This window comes from Apis cerana, unplaced genomic scaffold (genome assembly GCF_029169275.1).
Source record: "Apis cerana isolate GH-2021 unplaced genomic scaffold, AcerK_1.0 Chr0_AcerK, whole genome shotgun sequence".
Lineage (NCBI taxonomy): Eukaryota > Metazoa > Arthropoda > Insecta > Hymenoptera > Apidae > Apis > Apis cerana.
The window spans coordinates 954260-968426 of record NW_026893558.1 but is presented as its reverse complement, the minus strand read 5'-3'; the positions used below and the strand labels follow the sequence as shown (position 1 = coordinate 968426).

Sequence of the window (14167 nt, the reverse complement as noted above, 5' to 3'; positions counted from 1 at the left end):
CAACGCATTTAGCTTTGGTTTTAATTCGTATTAATTAACGAATAGTAATTTCATACCTGGAAATATGTTAAATTCTCTTTATATTTATATATGCTTGTATATAAAAACGAAAAATAAAAAATTCGGCAAAAGGAATAAAGTTGAGATAATTATACGTATCAGAATTTCAGTTATTTTTTTTATAAGATTACGTATATTCAACTCGTGACATATTCAGAATTTACTTTTTTCTCAAAATTTTCGCAAAATTCTGTATCTTCGAATGTTTAAAGAAATCGTTCGTAAGAAGAAAGAGATTCGAAAACCGAGGAAAAGATATAAGAAAAATACGAGAGACTCTCTCGTAATTCTAACGAAACCAACAAACACGCGTTCCGAGGAATTTTATACCGTATTCCATTCAAATTCTTGCGCGTTTACGAAATTCCTGGAATAAACATCGAATTTCGTCGCATTGCAAGAAATCGTGAAATTCTTCTCTCCACGTAACAAGCTCGAGCTGAGTGACAACTCCTCAACGAGAATATTTGCATCGATCACCTCGTTTTTATTTTCTTTTCATCTTACTTAATCTGTTTACATCGCGATCTTACGTAACTTTGATTCAATTCAAATTGTCAAAACAATTCCTCGCAGCTATGCTTTTGCATCTATTTCAAAATTAAAAAAAATTATAAAAGAAGAAAAAAGTTACTTGAAATCTCGAATTACTTATAAATTCGTTAGAACGTTATTTTTTCCGTCCACTCTTTGTTCAAAGTCCTGTAAATTAATTCGACCCGCAAAGGGTCGCGTTACGAATTCGCCGTTTAATCGTTGGTAACAGGTAAATTCCCCCAATCATCGAAAATAACGTCACTCGTTCGCCGACTCGTGTATCGAGGGTGCAACAATAAGCATTCGTGAATCGTATTAAATCGTTCACCGCATCGCGGTCCAAGGCAATCCATTTTCCCGGTTCGCGATGCTATATTGAATTTTCAGTTATGTACACACACGAGTCGGCGCTCCCGTGTATGCATACCCGCCGTGCGTAATTTGCAACGATAACGATACTACGTCCGCCCGACACCTGGCAATGAACTATTTTCGGTCATCAATCCGCGACCCGTATTATTCGTCCCGATAATAGCCGACCGAATGAATTCCGGATGAAAAATTGAGTCGGAACCGCAGCACACCGCTCTCTTTTGCAGATCGTTTATTTTTCGCGCGCTTTCAACGCTTAGAACTGAACATGAATTTCGATTCGATTGCACATGTGCTGCGATGTTGCGGTAAGAAATAGGTTTTCACAATTTGGAAATTGTTGCTTCGAAATGTTCGATGAATCTGATTAATTATATAGAATGTTAATATTATTTAACAGGAGTTAATTATAGAAAAATGGAATAATCGGTACATAAAGATATCGATTAAATCTTATTTGTTAAAATATAAATAATTCGACGTTTCATTGTTTGATAATTTGATAAATAATCTTGAGCCGACAGTTAATATATTTTCTTATTTAATTCTTTTTTTTTGTTTTTAATTATTTTATTGATGTTTTTCAGCACATCATCTAGACTTATTTGTTACAAAAGAATTTTATTAACTAAATGATATAAAAATCAAGGAATCTACGTTTCTATGATATTTTTCTGGTCCTTTTCTCTCGACAATCAATGATATTTACATATTACATGTTTAAATAAGTCGATACACTTGATACAAAAGTCTTCTAATCTTCTTACTCCTAATTCAAAAGAATATTTATTAAGGTATTTCGTGCTATCCCAACACTATCAAATGCACGAGACAAGATCTAGAGCATTAATAACGTAAAATCAAATTATTCCTCGAATTTGTATCGTTTTATTCCTTTAATTGGATCCAATTAACGGAGTAAAATTTTCAAACGAACGATACAGATATTGAAATCATTGATCATTAATTTTTACCTCCGCTACATAGTAGTAATCTTAATGAAATTCACCGAGCGCGCTTGCACACGAGCCTACAGTTATTAGATATGAATTGCGTTAACACGCATTATAAGCGTTCTTCGAGCGCGAGTTAATTGCAAGGAAAGAAGAGATGGATAGATAGATGGAAAAAGAAGGAATTCGCGTCGAATCACAAATTAGCACAGATTTTTTTGCAATTCGATTCAAATAATTTATCATAAAAAGTTCGAAATTTTAATTGTTCCCGACACTATAATAACAACTCACTGTTCGTACGTTAAGTTTTAAAAAGATAAAATACTCTTAAATATTCACATATTTGCAAGTTAGAATAATTGATATTTTTACATCGTAAATTGCGAACCAATTTGGATAAAACATTAAGTGAAATTTACGTCAGAGAGGTATCTATACTAATGATTTCGTGAAAGCGCGCATTACGTGTTTTTACGCCTTTGCATGCGTAAATCTGAGCATTACCTTCTTTGTTCCAATCGTTCTCTTTAATGTACATTGAACAGATATACAAAGCGCGTGGCCATTTTTAAAATGAGATCTTCATTGCGAATTCTTTTTTTTTTTACCAAACATAAAAGCATTTGTAAAACTAAATTTTTTTTATATAGTTTTGCAATAATATAGTTTTATTAGTTTTATATTATTTAGTTTTATATTATTTAGTTTTATATTATTTAATTTTTTATATAGTTTTGCAATAATATAGTACAATGATTCATTTCGTCAAAATTTATTTCCCTCGATTTTATTCGAATCTCTTGATTAAAATCCTAGGGTACACGTGTATCTCTGTTCGGTTTCATTTTCTTCGTGTATTTTTCTCTCTCGAGAGAGAACCGTCGTTCTAAAGAGGAATGTGTTGCACGAACGAGAACGTAATAATACCTTCGAATGTGGGACCGAGACAACAGCTATTCAAATATCTTGCAGCGAGTGACGTGAGCTTCGTTTTAAACGCAAACGAAGAATCCTTCCGAATCCTTCCGTATCCTTCCGTGGCATTCGAACCCGGAAATTTTAATTTCCTTTATCCGTATTCCGCCTTTCGAACGCGTATATTTATTAACTTTAATGCTCGTTTTCCTGAAAAGTATACGGTTTTCCGTATTTTCTTTTTTTCATTCTTTTTTAAAGATCTGATCGTTTCGTGCTCTCTTACGCTTGTTTTAAATTTTACAATTCGAGTTTCCTCTAGCTAATAATAATATTTAACGATATAACAATAAAATTTAAAAATAAAACGAATGTGAGATGAAGGATTCGTAATCAAACGAAGAGAAAAAATTGTACTGAAGCGAATTCAAAAATTAATTCAAATTGTAAACAATTTATTTGTCGAGTGAATTGCTCTGTTGAAGAACAATTTTTTCCAATTTCGAAAATATCAGAAATGAAAGAAATGAATGTAGAAAATAGTAATTCGAATTTAAATTCAAATTTGTCATCGCACAGTGTATCATAAAATTGAATTTATATTTTTTTGTTTTGATCCGGGATAATTTACAGAAAAAGATATAAAAATAATTTTTATCTACTTTCATTCAAAATGAGCAACGAACAAAAGTGGAACTAATCTCTATTTTTGACAAATCGGACGATTCATTCGTGCAGCAGCAGTGACAGGTTTAAATTTGTCCAATAACGGACAACAACACTCGCTAGTTTATTAGTTTGACATTTTGAGAACTGGTGAATTGAATTCGATCAATGATTGATTCAAGCTTTCATATTTATCGTGGATTCGAGTTGTAATCATTTAAGAGTTTAAAAAAAGGCTTAAAGAATTCGTTATTTATAACGAATTCGCAAATTCGTCGAAGAGCAAAATTGTTCGAGAGCAGAATATTCAACGTGGGTTTAAAGTGTTATTATTTCTTTTTAATTTAAACGAAATTTATTTGATTTCCTACCATGAAACTGGCAGTTATATTTTTGGAAGAATATTTGGAATGTTTTATAATGTTCGAATAATTGTTTTTTTATTTTTCTTTTGTTTCAAAACCGATATAAAAATGTTTTTAAAGATATTCTATTTCAAACAACGAATATATTTTTTGAAAATTCAAAACAAATGAAAAAGTTGATGAACGATTACTTGTACTTGATTGATTCTATGCAACAACTTTTCTTAGAATCGAGTCTCAAAGTGATGTTTCATAATTTCTTGATTGAAGATGACTATTCGTGAAATATTTTCATAAATTCACGACAATAATTAATTTATACAAATAGATCGGTATATTTGTTTATTTCGAAATATCATCCCAATATACATAAGAAAATTTTTATTCATAATATACAACTCCTACATTGATACTTCGAGCCATAATTATTCCACTCGCGAATTGAGCAAATTATGCATGGATAAAATCCATTATTCCTTGGGGAAAAAATGACAAGGAATAAAATGGGAAATTCAACGACTCATCGTGACGGTCCATTAAAATTATTTATGTAAAAAATTCCGGAAGATCGTGTCGGATATTTTAGCCATTCCCGCGATCCTCCAGAGTCGTTTAAATTTCTATTAAGAACATGATTTGTGCTAAAGACCGAACGAGAAGATTGAGTCCGGATCTCGTGAAAGAGGAATCCGAACACTCTTATTTCCCGCGTTTCTTAATGACATTCCATCTCTCCTACCCTCTTTGATCGTTCAATTTACTCGAACGATTCTACGCTTCATGAGCACTCTTAACACGTGTCCCCTTGTAACGAATAGCTGGACACTTTCCATACGTGGAAAAATCGTCCATTGATATCTTTGAAACGTTATTTAAACTGAAATATTCGAATATTTAATATTGAAACGATTTAAAAGTAATCAAATCTCATTTTTATGGTTTGTAAACGTTTCGATGCAAAAATAGAAATGTGTAACACAGATTTAAATTGTTTATAATTTAATAAACAAAAAGTATATCACTTTGATCGTTTTAGTTTTTAAAATCGATTCTGTAAAAATCGTGTTCCAGAAATCATCCGATCAACATATCAACTTGTAATTTCCGAGATGATTTCGCTCGACAATTCTCTTTACGAAAATTTTCATTCCAGTTTTGTTAAGGACTTGTTAGAGAACTCATTGGCCAATCATGAAGCAAGCGGTAGAGCCTTATTTATTGCTATATTATTTTTTTATATATTATACTTATTTATTTTCATCGATACTTTTTCAATGTGCGATTAATTGCAATTTCTTATTAAATTGAAATAAAAAGGAAATTCTGAATAAAATCAGGCAGAAATATGATAATTAATAATCGATATTAAATTTTATTAATGGTTGTTTTATACTATGTGGCAGAAAAGTAGAGTAGTTGTCGATTGTTCAATTCTGACTTGTTGACAGCACATACCCAACGCTATTACTGCGGCACGACAGGTTTATGCGGCTTGTGTTTGACTAGTATTTCTCATTAATAACTTTTCAATAAAGCTAAAATGGCAATTTTCGAAAAGAGAAAAATTTGAAAAGAACGAATCATCAGTTGAGCATTTTCGATTGATTTTTGGGATATTTTATTAGCACTCTGAATATAAATTAATAGTCGATATATTAATTCATAAAATATATAAGCAGAAGAGTCCATAAGAATTTATAAATTATTATGATACGATATACTTATTTTTCAGAATCCATTTGCTAAAATCCAAAATTTTATAAATTATTTAAATTTATAATAAAACATTTGAGATTTATTCATCAGAGCGTCAATTCATAAAAAAAGAACAATGATATACAATAAATATATTTCGCGTTAGGAAATGTGATTAACAATAAGCTTAATAACAAAAACTAATGATCACAAATTGAATGATTGAATCGTAAATAAAATTTATAGAGTATTTTTGAATAAAAATGGTAGATCGAAAAAAATTCTATGAATAAATAAAATCTATTAAAACGAGATGAAACGTGAAAATACATTTTAAATATGAAATCATAAAATGCCAATATAAAATGAAATTCGATTTTAGAATTTCAACATCGTTCTACCGAATATCGGGATATAATCGATAATTTATTTTCGATGGCTATACAAAAATGTTTTATAGCTTCGTATTTCATGAATAATACATCTATTACATCGGTATATTTTTATCGAATTAAATCAAAATAAGAGAACATGTTTCATATATCGAAATATACGATTACGGAGAGATGTGAAATAAAATATATGGAGTGCAACTAGAGACGTAAAACCATAGAATACGAGCTTTAATAAAATAGAATTGATTTTAATAAAATAAAACAAATACCGTTATATTTCCATTATTTCAGAGTTTGAATTCGATACAAGTAAATTTATAAAATAAATTTTTTATTACTGGCACACATTAAGGAACAAGTATATATTTGTTATAATAAAATAAAATTTATAATAAATATGTTAAATACTTTTCTTTCTTTTTTATTTAAATAACTTATTATTATTTTAAATTGTATCGAGGATATTTAAAAGTTCATATTTTCGTCTAAAAATACTGTTTGACTAAACGAGAAGATTAAAATCATTCTTTTCGCACAGCTTTATTATTACACGATCCTTTCTTGCGTCGTTCGACCCACATCTGAAGGAGATACAGATATATTTTAATTGGTGGCATCGATAATTATTACCAACTCCGACGCTGGTGCGCAAGTTGGAACGATTATCGTGGTCTGATTAATGCGTCAAAACTTCGTTGGTTGACCGATTCGAGATTTTGCCCGTGCAGCGCCAATCAAGAGACTTGTCGGGAAACTTCAGAGCTGTGCCATCGGGATTCTATACTTGGCATAAATTATTTCTCCGCTGAAAGGAGAAAAGCGTAATTATCGAACAACATTTCTTGCCGGCTACAACTATTTCAATTTCGCTTCCACGGAGCTTCGGTATCGTTTATTAAACATTGTCATGTTTGTTACGCTTGCGTACAAGGCTCGAAAGTTGGAGCAAAGAGTTCTCCCGTTGAAAATTTCATCCGCTCGCTAACTTATCCCGCGACAAACGAAACGCAATTAACCGAGGTTGTTACCTTTGACTTTATCCTCTATCTTCCGGATTGTTGAGTATGTATTAGGCTCCTACGACCATTGTTAAAAGAGAATTTACGTTGCTTTGTTATTCTTTGATATTTACTTTTTGTACTATTTTTCGTTACAAGATACGACATATATAATTAATATAAAATAAAATTGATATTTTAACTTCCTAATTTGAAATTATTAAAGCTGTATATCCACTTAATATTTCGTAATTTTTGAGAGTTTGTTATTCGATAAAATTCTCGAATCCATTTCTAAATCTTCAATTTTTCTTATTGGAGTGCAGTTTAAAATTTGAAATATTAATATAAATAAAAATAAAAATTATTGCTAAAAAAGAATTATCAAAAGAAATTAAGGAAAAGAATTTCTGTTTAAGCAATAAATTTATTTTAATTTGTAACTGATTTGCACAATGTTTCTTCAGAAATATATTATTTGAATTATTAATATGCAAATGATTATTCTTTAAGATTAAAAGATTGATTTTAAATGGATACGTAAGAATCTTAATATATAAGAAAGAAAAGAGAACTTACATTAGAAATATTACGTATTTAATATTTAATTTCAAAAACTTTTTAAACTTTAATCTTTATTTTCAAAATCTTGGCCAAGTTTTTGATAATAATAATGAATAACGAAAAACGCTTGTCCGAAAATTAGAACGTAAAAAGGATATTTGAATAATTCTTCAACGATCTATAATTCTCTTTCTATTTTTAAATCTAATCGAAGAATCATATGGAAGAATTTATTGATTTTCGGCAATCATCAGCTTATACTCTTGAACTTTTTGTTAATTACTTAAAGTTTGTCGACAAGTTTGGCAACGTATAATTAAGTTACCGCAAATATTTGGCCAGCTAAATTATCGGAAATGAAGGTGAACGAGGCGAGTTTATTATCGAGCCAAGGGTAAACTTTCCAACCATTAGAACCGATCAACGTACTCCCTTATGAACCCCCTTTACATAAGACTCTATCGTCAATTTTCCCTTTCTTTTTCATTATCCGATTCTTAAGCGAGAAATGAATTTCGCAATGAGATTTCTAGGGAAAAAGAATAATATTATTACCATATAATTCTTCTAAGAAACCGTTTATTTTGTTTTATTAATTCAAATTTTTAACTTCTCCGTGAAATAATAAACATTAAAATAGGATTATAATTCATTACTGGAAATTGTATCATGCACATATATATTTTTGCGTATATTTCAATTTTTAAAAAAAACGAAACGAGGCATACAATCCTCATAATGATAAATTTTCTCGAGAAGAGATTAATCGAGTAGCAAGAACTATAGCGAGCACCACTGACACTGTAGAAAAATGCAACGTCGGACAGCTCTACGCGTTCAAGCTGGCCGGCCACGATCAGCGAAACCTATAATTTTCTTTCCGGATGGAATACCCTATTCGATGATGAATCACTTGTCGTCGTAGTCGAACGTTGGGTGACACGCGAATCATGTTGCGCGCCGACCACCGGTAAACGCGATATATTTTTTCCCTGCCACTTGTTCGATAAAACGCGTTGGCTGGATGAAAATATATCCCGTCTTTTTCTTGGAAAATTGAACGGTTTGGTGAATTTTTTATTACACAGAGGAGGATGGATGGATGGAGAGGTTGATTAATGTCCGAGAGAGATAACGTTGATATAATATAGTAGATCCTCGAAATTCATTACTATAATATTACAATAATTGATTACAATAATACTCGTATTATCAAGAGATCTTGGAATTTCGAATTAGTGCGATTAATTTTGTCGCGGACGTTCAAAATTTATCGAACATTTTATATGTTTACTTTGAAAGTAAAGAAAAATGAATTTAATTATCGAATGTTTTTATTTTATGATAATGATTATTATTATTATTATTTGGTTGTTTCTTTGGAAAAATAAATAGAATGAAATAAATTATATGATCAAACTTTGACTCTTTTATTCTAAATTTATAATATAGTAAATTGTATTCTAATATTTATATTATTAGGTATATCTTAATTTTGTTTATAAACGTTTATAATTTTATCTCGTGATATGACGTAATATTTTGTCAAATGTTTGAAGATCGTATGTGTAATTTCTAAATATACGTGTACATGAAAATCAGATTTTCCAAATATAATATAAACAGAATTTGATATCAACGTTGAAATAATATTAGAAATTCAACTTTGGTTTCGAAAATATATAAATTGTCAAATAGTTTCGATATTAAATTTAGATTATTTTGATCGTAATATGAATTTATATTTACTGTTAAATTTGTTTCGTACGAATTTAATTGTTATTGAATTTTTATAAATCGATCAATTTCCAGAATCAAATATTCTCTCTCTCTCTATGCTCCCTTTTTGCTTAAAGTGCAATTCAGCTTTAACAAATCCTCCGTAAACATGTCTCGTGTTTTCAAAATCGTGCTAAACAGTCTTACGAACCAGCTTCCTTAGGATTATCCTTTTCTTATTAGTCGTAAAATTACTCTCCTTTCGCGCTATTCTGTAGCAATGATAAGAAGAAGAGAGAAACGAAGAATTTAATTATTTTATGGTCTCATATTTATTATACGTGCTCAACCAAAGTAGATGTCAGCGTAATATAATACTATTACCACGAATATGCAATCCAACAATTTATGGAAATTTATATTTTAAGTGCAAAATACACGAAGCCAACTATTAAGATGGTGCATTTTTGAAAAGTTTATTCCAACCAGTTCATTCAAGATACTTACTAAGAATTAATATAATAAATTTTATACGTAATTCGACGCGAATAAACCCGCGTAGAATGGAGAAATTCCACCTATTCTGTTCCCTGGCTGATATCCGAGTCTCTATCGCGCAATAAAAGAGCGGGAAAAGTTGATAAACAGGCGTGTGTGCGGCGCATTATCGAGCGATGTTTAATAATGGAAAAGCAAATACGGCCGTTCGTTGATCGAGGAGGGACGTTTATTGAATCGGGCCCGGCGACTTCTTCACTTCGATAAAAAGGTACACGTATAATTTTGTTCGTAAATCGTAATGTTGAATATTTGAAATAAATTTTGAATAGGAGTAAGAAATTTATGTAATTTGTTAAAGGAGCTTTAGAATTAATAATTAAATTATCTTTTTTGTTTTCCAAAATATTTCTATAAATCAGTTACAAAATAATATCGTGCAAATTATTATATCATATAACTTTTAATATTTAACATTAAAAAGTACAATGTCATTTTCTATTTACATTTTTCGTATAATAAACTATATGCTGAAAAAAGCTAAAATTATGAAGATCACCAAATTGTTCATCTTTCATTTTTAGATTTATCGTGACAAATCTTCGTAAAAAGAAAAAAAAAGTTCTATTTTTCGTTTGTAGAAAATCAATTACAAGGAAGAATAACACGAATGACGGTATCGAAATTCGTTAAAACGATTAAAATCGATGCAATAAACGGTGTAATGTTCATTGTATCCGTCATTCGGGCGATTTTTTCGCGCGAACAATAGTGGCGTGTATTTCGTATCAATGACACCGTACGTACAATGAATGGTGATAAAATTGCGTTGGTGTCTGCCGGCCACGTGGGAAATTCAGTTCGCGTCAGGCCACGCTTGTCACACGGTTGATGCTCCGATGTGTACGTACCTGGAACATATCATAATCCGTGAAACTTTTGAACACGTTTTATGGAAACGCGATATGTAATCAAAAATGTTTCGGTGAAAAAAAATTCTTCGGGGAATAATAAAGACCATTCACAAAGTTGGGAGGAGATATGTGAAGATAATTTTCTTGGTTAAAATTTCTTATCTAGTATTTCGTAACTTTTGAGAAAAATAAAAATTCTTTTTGTGTGTGTGCTATTTTTCTTAGGATAAATTACATTTTTACGAGCTTTGAAATTTTCGAACGAAAAGTAAAGAAGGATCCCTTATTTACATGAAAAAATATTCGAGCAATAAAAAGTACAATGATTTTGATTTTTAATTGATTTTTTTATTTTAAAATTCAAGTATATTTTTTCGGCACATTTGAATATTTCAATTTGAAATTTTAAATATATATTTATATATGTGTGTACGTGTATAAATTAAAAGCTTTACAATTTTAAATGTTTAAATTTTAAATTTCAAACATATATTTTAATTAAAAAGTATAAATGTTCGAATAATTCGATTTAAAACGTGAAATTAACATTTGTTTCTGCGAATAAAATTCTTTCGATTATTTAATGTTAATGTTTCAACTTTTTTCTATCATCCTGCAATCACATTGGAATCAATTGTTATTTAAATTTTATCTTTAAACGACGATATTTTATGGGGAATTAAATGTCGCAAAGATCGAAAATAATTAGGCGAATATCGAGGAAGATAACGTTTTATGCAGTGGAAGGAATCGAGAGAACGAGAAATATGAATATAAAAGTGTAATCGAGAAACATTGGTTCTTTTCACGTGGAATCCGATAACAGAAGAAGCGAACAATCTGCTTCCTTTTCATCGTTCTTTCAACTCTCCACCATTGTGATACGAGGAATTATCTCACGTACGAAAATCCACCCTCGACAACAGTCTTTCTTCGAAATATTTTCGTGGAAAGATCGATCAACCATGTTCACTTTTCATCCTCTCTCCTTCCATTCTTTTTCTTTTTCTTTCTCACTCTGCAATCTTTCAACATTGTCAACTGCAATGTCTTCTTCGTGCCAAATGATTTTTAGCATCTTGAAAGTAGGAAAAGTATCGGTTTGAATCATCTAAAAAAAAAAAAATAGAGGATAAAAACTCGGATAGAAAGAGATAAAAACAAAATTGAAATTACCAAGTAATTAAAGAATATTTAATATAAAATTAAACATTTTTTTAATATTCAATCTTGTGCATTCAAAAGCTACTTCTTGTATTTATATCTATATTTTATTCATATATAAAATTCTTTATTTATAACACTATTTTTGCATCATTTATTACTAATATTGTTACATATTATTTTTTTCTTAAACTTTAACATTTATTATCAAATTATTCATCATGATTTACAAAAACAGAATAATTAAGTGCACAATATTTTGCTAATTTCGCTTTCTTTTTTTTATAATATATTCGTTTTGCGATTTTATCTCGTGTATTAAAAACCAGCTATTTCAATGGAATATTTCGTCCAGCAGTATATTAAATTTATAATATAATTAATACGAGAATATTTACAAAAAGATTCTTAAAACTTAAATTTTTATGAACGATTTTTCTGTAATAAACGAATTTAATTAATAGAGAATATGAAAAATAAGTAATACAAAGGAATAATAAATCATCGTTAAATTTAACATACTATAATTCATTTCAACTTTAAACAAAAAATAAAGATTCTTTTCACGGTATATGAATTTATTTATTAAGCACTTTGATACCTATATTGTCGTAATTTAATATATAAAAATCGCTATTTTTATCGCAAATATATCAATGGTAATATTAGTATCCAAATTTATTGAAATATCTTTTTCGATACACACGTAAGGATTATTAATGACAATTAGAAAGAATGTACGATATTCGCATTGTTTCTGATATAAAATTATTTTTGTAGCATAAAAAAAAAATTTTTCCAAACTCTCGATTGATCAATTTATCTCTGTATTCCATCGTACGCATACAATACTCGATAATGGTTCCGGAAAAAATCCATACAACATATTCATTTCGACCAAACTCCAATATTTTTTTCCTTTCAAAATAAATGGAACGCGTTTCATGGAAAAAATTTATAATACTAGAAGAAACTAGGAAAAAATTAAAGATTTCATCCTATTAAAATTATCTGTCTTAATAAAAGATTAATTAGTGAAATATCATTTTTTTTTTTTTTTTTTTTTTTTTCGATTGAAGCGTATGAAACACAGGTAGTCATTGATAGACGTACACGCGCACTTGTTGCACGCATGAAAAGCTTCGATCCGTGGTCACCGCGATAAAAATAAGTTTTATATGCACGAAAGTGACTCGAGGGTGCGAGGGTAAAACCGGAAATAGCCGGCCGCTACCGCTTTCATTCGACCAAGAGGGGAAAAAAGGAGAAAAGAAAGGCGAGCGCTAAAAAAGGTGGATTATATCTCAATATTCCACTTATGCGCGTTATACAGCTTTTCTCTCTCTTTCTCTCCCTTCTCCTCTCTCTCAGTATCTCTATCTCTTTTTTCTTCTTCGAACGAACTGGCAAAAGAACACTCGAGCAAGGATTTTTCTTTTTAAGTGAAGTTCGGGAAGGGGAAGTGAAAAGGAAAACGATTTTCCAAAAAAAAAAATGAAAGAAAGAAAAAAAAGGTACAAGCGTAGCGTCAGCTGGGAGAAGAGAAACTTACGGAAAGTAATTAAAGAAGCTACCGTTCGAAGGAAACGAGAGTACGAAAAGTTTCGAAACCCTTGTTGGCCATGGCTAAACACAAAATGCAGTTTCGCACGAAGCCTTGCGTATTTTACACTCGAAAGAAAATTTGATCCTTTGAATATTGTTGTAGGATTTCTGGTGTCAAAAATCCAGAAAATATTTATAGAATTGTTTATAATATTTTTATTAGGGTTGACGAGCTATAATGTGGAACAGAAATCACGGCACAAGAAGTGACATCGAAATATCGATTTAACGAAGTCGTTCTTTGGTCACGGGGTGGAACAACTCTCTGCTCCTAGAACATTATATTAGTTATTGAATGAATTGGTATCGTACGAATAGTTGTAAATAAATTAATTATTGTGACTATTATGTATAAAAATATGAAAAGAACACATTATGAATGGATTTAATTGCTTCAAGTAACGATATGTATAAATACAAAATTCTTATTTATAGTTTTCTCCAAGAGAACAGGAAAATGAAAGAAAGAAGATGCTAAATGATGTGGAAATTTGTTGATATGAAATTTTAATAAAAATAATATTTGTTAATAATTTGTTAATAATGTTATTTATTATCATTGAATGTTATCTTTTCTTTTTGAAATGTAATTATTATCTATAATTATAATATAAAAGAAAGTTCATAATAATAGCCTTACATTCTCTCGGAAAATATTGTTTTATCGAAACAAACTTTATAACAATTATTATTATTATTATTATTTTAGAAAAATATTTATTAACAGATAATGAAAAAATATCT

At 29.7% G+C, this 14167-nt stretch overlaps 1 long non-coding RNA gene across 1 annotated transcript; it reads left to right on the top strand.

Annotated features, from left to right (window-relative positions):
- The first annotated feature begins 9653 nt into the window (after positions 1-9653).
- LOC133667617 (uncharacterized) lies at positions 9654-13956 on the top strand. The gene is made up of 2 exons (XR_009833281.1): positions 9654-10011; positions 13587-13956. It is a non-coding gene; the product is annotated as an uncharacterized LOC133667617 (long non-coding RNA).
- The last annotated feature ends 211 nt before the right edge of the window (positions 13957-14167 follow it).